Raw genomic sequence first — 8,131 nt, forward strand, 5'->3', positions numbered from 1 at the left:
TTTCTAACTTTATCGAAAGCTATATATTCGAACTCCACCATGAATCGAGCTATTCATTTTTCTTTGAGGATTTCCAAGATACATAATCTTAGTGGACACATATATTCAAAGTAGTTTTCTAATACAATTGGATATTTTCTTTAATGTAATTCATTTAAAGACGATATTGAGATTTTACCTAAGAACCCTTATAATATCAAATTATTATTTATTTTGGAATTACACAATATACTAGTTTGCAATTCATTATACAACCAAACTATCCAAAAATATTTGTAATTGAACCATTGTTCATCATTATTTTTGGCAAAGTAAAGACTTTGGTCTTCAAATAACTAGATCAATTTTCTAGTACTGTCTCAACATGATACTTTCAATAAGACTATCTTTGTTTTAGTAAATTTAATCTATAAGATTACATCGTCTAGACCCTCGTCTTTCACATCAAATATGTTTTTCAATATTTTCTCAACGTTCAAAATAATATGATGATCACTATCTCATGATTACAATATAATGTCGTCTAATACTTCCATGTGCTTTTAATATAAACACACTGGTCGATCACACTCGTTACTATGAGAATTACTTGGTAACCTAATTTTATCAAATATTACTTTAGAAAGACTTGAGGAGTTCCAATATCTTGTTATAAATATTCAAGATTTTTCCATAGCTACTAATTTAGCATTATAGAACCAACATTTTAATCATTCTTTTGAATAGTCCATCTAAACCTTAATGGGTTACTACTTGGAAGAAGACAAACTAACTTCCACGTACATTCATCCAATGTAGACCATATTTTATTAATTGTCCTTTGTTCATTCTATAACTCATAAGTTATAAAATCAAATCAATTAAAATCAAAAGTACTTTCACTACACCATAAAAGGTCATCCATAGCGTTTCAAAAACGCTATACTATCCTATTATAGCGTTTTTGAAAACGCTATGTCTGCCGGAGCTATAATAGGTCAAGATGTTTCTATAGCGCTTTACGAACGCTATCACAGTACTGCATTTTATAGCGTGTTTAAAGTGCTAATATACGTTATTTGATAGCGTTATTTAAATGCTATTATCCTTTTTTATAGCGTTGTTTAAATGCTATTATCCTTTTCTATAGCGTTTTAGTTGTATTGTTTTTCTATTTATTTGTGCTTTATAAATGCTATGTTAGGTTATTTTATAGCACTTTTCATGTGCCATTGTTACGTCTATAAAGCATCTTTATATAATAACAATAAATATAAAATAACATTTGTACAAAAATCAAATTAATATATATATATATATATATATATATATATATATATATATATATATATATATATATATATATATATATATATATATATATATATATATATATATATATATATATATATATATATAAGAATATCTTCCTTCAGATAAAAAATAAATAAAGCAAAAATAAATACATATTAAATTTATCCTATTCAATACAATTCATCAAGTCACAAGAATCCTAAAGTTGAACTTGAATAATTATTTAAAAAAAATGTACTTGAAGCAAAAGGAATTCATCAAGTCTGCTATCTCGTTTTCCAATCAACTCATCAAGTTTGGAAAATAGCTCATTGAGTTAAGTCCGCTTTCTCATCCTTGTTATCACGTTTTTTTACTTCATTGCTATCTCGTTTTCCACTTTCTTGTTTTTGCCAATTCCTTTGCTTATATCCCTGTAAAAACCATAAATCTTAGTTAATATTGTTTGAATAATTGTTGATAAGTTATCATAAAATACCTAATTATACAACTAATGATAGAAAAAATCATCAGAAAATAAATATAGAATCACAACTGAGACGAAAAGAGTACATTAGTAAATGGATCGAATTAAATGACTGGATGAAACTGTGGTATACCTATATTCATGGACTTCTACTGAAGGAAAAAAAAAAAAAAACCTTGGACGAAAATCATCAAAAGAAGCATAAATCATTCTAAAACAACATACTTACTTCAAGACTCTCCAACATCCTGGTAAAATTTAAATATATAAGGACAAGTGATGGAATTACAGTGTCAATATCTTAATATGACAGAACAGTATTTAAGTAGGGGAATACAAATAATCATCTACCTTTTTGCCCGTCCTTTTAAAAATTGGATCACAAAGAGGCGCCCGAGGATTGTATTACAGAGAGACGTTCAAATCCACTTGTCCACTAAATAATTCTGAACTAGCATGATAATTGAACGGACATGTTATATACATATTTAACATGAAATCCAAACATTTAAAAAAATATTTCACAAGAAAGCAAAATATAGCATTCTTCTTATGTTTGAATCCACAATGCAAAGGATGAAAAGCACACATCAGACACACAATAATCACTTTTTCCTCCATCATATCAGGCTAAATGTAGTTATTTCTGTTATAATAAGGAATTAACTATTTATATAGTAAAAAGGCCATCAACCGAAATGCTTAAATTTATATGAATATAACACAAATACAGTCATACAAATAGATAAATACAGACAATTTATTGAATCACCCAAGAAAATTCAAAATAGAAAACATTATATATACATGCTGCACAAAATAACTGGGGGAGAACATACATTTTTCCAGTATCAAGGAATACCTATGGAGCAAACTAAATTACTATCAAGGAATACAACGGAGAGAACAATCTTTACAAAGTCATAATCATATTGAACCAATCAAAATTGAAGAGAGATCCATGTCTCCTAAACTACAAAACAACCACTAGATTTTCTTATTCTCTTCTAACAGCAACAAAACACACATAAAATGATAGATGCAGATTAAAGAACAAATCAATTGAGTAGAATAAGGGTTTTTTTTTTGGCCGAAAAGAAATAAAAAACTAAATTGAAGACAATTTTACACAAAATCAAATAAATGGTGAGTGAGAAATACTCATTACGTATGGAAAGGAAAGAGAATCAGCAATGTCGCGCCGGCTGGCCGAGCCAGAGAGAGCGGAGTGTTTCAATTGATTCGCTGAATGTTTTGCTTTATGCTTCGACGGTGGAGAGAATAATTCGTGAATATATGGCTGGACACGACAGGGGCGAGCCTTTCCTCAATGACGGAGGCGAGCGACATTTTATTGTGAACGATGGAGGCGACAGAGTATTTGATGAGATCGAAGCGGCTAAAAGATATTCGGCCGATAGAGGCGATAGAGAGAGACTGATTTTACACTTTTTGACCGTGAATTTGACTTAAAAAACCCTCGATAATGGAATTGTCCATATTAATAGCGTTTATACTTTTTCATTAATTAGTTATTTAATATGACAAAAACTAATAATAGCAGAATTTGCAAACACGCTATAAAACTACGCTATTAAATATCACTTTTCTTGTAGTGTTTTTTATTTTACCATCTTGTTGTATCTCGGTTATTCATCACTTTGATAATTTACTACCCGCACATATGTTAGCTTGGTTCTTCATCACTTTGATGATTTATCACCCGCACATATTTATAAGTTCTCTTATTTTGAACTTATTGATTTTTCTTCTTTACAAGAAAATACAATGTAATTTGCATCAAAAATGACTATCTTATGCACACTCATTATTTGCTATGCATTTAAATATTTTAGGCCTTATATTCTTTATATATCTTGGGCTAAAACACCCCCACATTTCTAAATATTTATAATGTGGTTATCTCGGGATATCTAATTTCCCCCACAAATTCTAGATTATATATTCTAGAATTTATCTATACGATATCCATAATCTTCTTCCAAGAGGTTGATTAATCATCTTTATTCATTTGTCAAAGTTGGCATTTTCCAACTTTCATTCACATAGCATTTAAATGCTTTCAAATCCTTATTTTTATTTTATTAACAAGGATACAAAATGTAACGAAATACCTTTCCTATTTAGTTAGGGAAATCTTTTAAATTAGCCGATATGATTTAATTTCAAAAGCATGTATTTCTACAAAAAGAGAAAACTTCTCAAAATACTTAATCTTGTCAATAAATAAAAGAATAAGTTTTTTTTTTCCTAAAAAAGAGAAGACTCGTTAAGATACTTAAATCTTGTCAATAAACAAGAGAATATTAATCTCTCCAAATTGTGGTTGATGCCCACTATTCAATATTAAAGTTAGAATATATAAATTCTAATCTTAACCGTTCATAATATATGATTATATGTCCTAAATATGCCGTTCAAAGTTCAGCCAAATCCAATGATTCAATTCTACAAAACGAGCTCTCAAGTAAACTGCTCGACTTTTCTTTCAAGAAAACATCCATTGTTGTTTAATCATTGTTATTTATAGCTATTTCGGATGTTTGACAACTCAAATTCGATCTCCATCCATCCACATAGATCAATATCAAATATGATATCAAAAAATAAAATCGAACTAACGGTTCGATCTTCTTTTTGAGACAAGAAATGCTCATGGCTCCTCATGAATTGAACTTTTCTTTCTTTCTATTTCATTTCAATCATGCTTTTAACTGCACTAGGAAGATGTACGTGTGTTGCACGTATCGAGTTAATATTTCTATGTTTTGTCATATTTATATTTACAATAACTTATTGAAGTAATGATATTATATATACACAATGTCTAAATACCTATAGGCTGCTAATTTCTTGTAGTACAATTAAAAGACTGATTGAATTCACAGAGCCTCGAAAAGGGGTCGTCACATGCAAGAGCTCGTACAAGTTATGAACGTAAACCCTATCCCAATGATTCCTTATGAACGTTTCAACTCCACAAGTTTTGTTGTGCGATTGTCATGTTCCAAATCCACAGAAGTTCCCAAACTGTGAAATTATGATTGAGTGATTCTGGTGTTGCCTTATTTCACTTCACCTCAATTGGAAGATTCGAAAATGAAATTTAGGGGTAGGGTTTACGTTCATAAGGAATTACGTTCATAAGAGTATCACTCCACCTCATAATTAGACTGCCAAATGGACGCTTATTCAAGCTCGGTTTTTACTGCCACGTGTGCAATTCCGTCCAAGTTAACAAGGAAACTTTACGGCCGAACCAAAATTGTCAAAAAATGGTAAGTTTGAGGACTAAAATCGTGACTGTGAAAGTTTGAGGACTAAAATCATTTTAGGTGATAAGTATAGGGACGAAAACTTTAATTATTTCCTTATATTACTATCATACTTCTTCTAAAAAAATATTATTTACATTTTTTTTCCTTTTTGACTCTTAATTGTTCGATCATTTTTCCATGGTTTTTCCATCATTCAAGAGTGCATTTGGATTGAGGAATTTAAAATTCGCAAATGACTTAAAAAATATGGATTTGGAATTCATCGCAATGAATCAAAAATTAACTTGAGAAGCTAAGAATTTAAAATTTAGTTGTCAACTTAATCAACTCGAATAATTTAATGAATTAATTTGTTATATTGAATTTTTAATTTTGCACAAAATCTACAAATGCAACAGAGTGTTTCCTTATTATCGTCGGAACTTTCGATGACGATTATGTAAGAATACGAAGCACGTAATCATCATCTAAAGTTCCAACAATGATAATATAATATCGAGCTTCTTATTTGTGATTTATATTTGTTTTCTTGGAACATCTTCTTTCTCGGAATTGGAATTATATTTAGTTTCAATTTTATCATTCCCTTGTTTTCTTGGCAAAAAACATAAGCTATATAATTTTACTGATGAGTATGATTTATGTTGTTTATTGTATTAACATAATTACAACATATCATAATTGGTTCTCATATGGCTTGTTTCATTCTTTCTGCATCATAATTTCATGAACTTTGTGGGGATATACATGACATTTTCTCAACATGATGCTAATAATAAATAAATGTGTATAGTACCACAACCTGATATTTACAAGCCCAGAGACACATATTACGATCATTCTATGTTTCAACATGTGGAGCTCAAATGGGGTAAAACGGGTTCAAATTAGAAAATATTCCACATATTCTAGAAGATTCCACTAAATTTAACACCACACGGGTGGACGTCTAAGAAGATTCATAGTTCAGGGGTGGTTGTAATTACTCAAAAATGAAGAATTTTTTTCGTAATTTGAACATGTGTCAGGGGTGGCCGTAATTTACCCTTGTTTTTATCATTGAATCAGTGTAGCCCATAAATTTAGTGTATATCCTTAGTATTAACAACTATTATGGGAGATAAAAAAAAAAATTCTATGTTTTTTGGTGGTTAACATTTTTCAAGATTGAAATTTTGAATAGTTAGTGGATAAAGTCATTGAAGAATTAATATATTTTCACTCACTAAAGTATTGGGGGCATCACTATTCAAGAAAAAGAAATAAATCATCTACTGATTGCTTAACATCATTCAATGGAATAACATTTTTGTTCCATATATTATTGCCTTTTTATTTATTTTTTTGGTGAATGATTTGGGTAGAAACATGTAAGAAATGCTCGTTTCTGTATTTTTGTTCAATTAAATATTAATCTTAATCAGTCATTCATCACATTATAATAACATTAAAAATACTGTTGGAGTAGGCTCTGCTACTTCAGTTTGCATTGAATAATCTTAAATGTAATTTTCCTCTTCAACGGTAGTTAAAGCATAAAACCGAAAAATAAAAAATAGTGAATACCCCTAGAGGTAAGATCAAATTACGAACAACTTCTCATATTTTTATAATTACAATCATCGTCTCTTCTTACACGTCTATCCTTACAATGGTAATTTAGCTACTGAAAGGATGGGTGTTCCGTAAGACAATGCACTGTTAAGGATGGTTGTAATTATCCAAACATTGAGGGTTTTTTTTTTCGTAATTTGATTTTTCCTTTGGGAGTAGCCGTAGTTTGCCCTAAACAAATATAAGCATCAGTTTCTTACCAGGACTTTTCCCGAGGACTTACATATCTTAGTCTGAAAAGAGGATAGTACAAGAAAATTCGAATCACAAGGAGAATCTAAATGCTGCCCAGATGGCTTAGCCCTTTTGCTACACAAGGAGAATATCAATCAAGAAAGTTGCGGTAGAAATGAACTCATTTTTTAAGCTACACATAGCGTTTATAATTTTTAATTATTATATCCAATTCAACTAAGAAAACTTATTGGATTCTAATTTCGAGAATAATCAATGACTGAGAGCTACTTTTCAATTGGAATATTAAAGACAATCACTCTACTCTAACATGATTCACATTATAATACATGAACATAATAATTTGAATCTAACCACACAACTAAATCACCAAAAAACTTATTTTTTTACCAATTAACCAACCATGCAATATCAATTCTAAGATGATGAACTTGAATCTCAAGAAGCTATGCCCGCTTATGCATGTGACCTGAAGTAGGAAATATGAAAAAGAAAAAAAAAAGGATAGTAAATCAAATTAAAGAAGAATGGTGAATAAACACTTTAATGAGGATGAATCAAACTCGGAGTTTGATGAGGATGAGGAGGAAGAGGAAAACAAAACTAGCTAGGTGAATTCTGTTTACCGAGTATTTAATTATGCAATCAATTATGGAGAGCTTGTATTTCCGATGACAATATTTTTTGTAAACTTTAATGTAGGATGATGTATATGGTGATTATAATGAGTCCGATGAACTAAAGTCGGAGTCTAATGATAGCGATGAAGATGGAGATAATAGTGATGAGGTAAAGTTGTGTTTACTAAGTATTTGATTATGTCATAGATTATGGAGAGTTTGAAAATGCCCATTGACAATTTTTTTTCTTCTTTATAGCTTTGGATTTTGGAGGATGAATATGGTAGTAATGAGTCTGCAAATGAATCAAAGTCGGAGGGTTAGATAGAGAGGAACATGAAAACAAAACTAGTGAGATCTGTTGTGTTTGAAATTATTTCTGGTTTTTCTTAACCTCTGAAATTACTTCAAAAAAAATATTTAAGAAAAATGAAATACCAATTATGCTACCTCAAACATGTAGATAAATGCGTCAACAATCATCATGACTCTCATAATGTAGCACGAATATATAGTCAATGTTTTACTCGGGTAGGACACGAGTATTGAGTTTCTTCATCTTGAAACAGACATATATATTCAGCGGACTTGGGACTTCGACCGCTGCCTGGAGATCGAACCGCTTGAGTGCAGTAGAGAGAAAA

The 8,131-nt window shown here is 30.1% G+C and overlaps 1 long non-coding RNA gene across 1 annotated transcript; it reads right to left on the reverse strand.

The window, feature by feature from the left end:
* Positions 1-1,415: 1,415 nt before the first annotated feature.
* Positions 1,416-3,219, reverse strand: LOC148765752 (uncharacterized). Its single transcript, XR_016029119.1, has 3 exons — positions 2,928-3,219; positions 2,111-2,205; positions 1,416-1,706 (listed from the first exon to the last, which is right to left on the reverse strand). It is a non-coding gene; the product is annotated as an uncharacterized LOC148765752 (long non-coding RNA).
* Positions 3,220-8,131: the final 4,912 nt, after the last annotated feature.

This window comes from Erythranthe guttata, chromosome 13 (genome assembly GCF_056151865.1).
Source record: "Erythranthe guttata isolate IM_541 chromosome 13, IM_541, whole genome shotgun sequence".
Classification (NCBI taxonomy): Eukaryota; Viridiplantae; Streptophyta; class Magnoliopsida; order Lamiales; family Phrymaceae; genus Erythranthe; species Erythranthe guttata.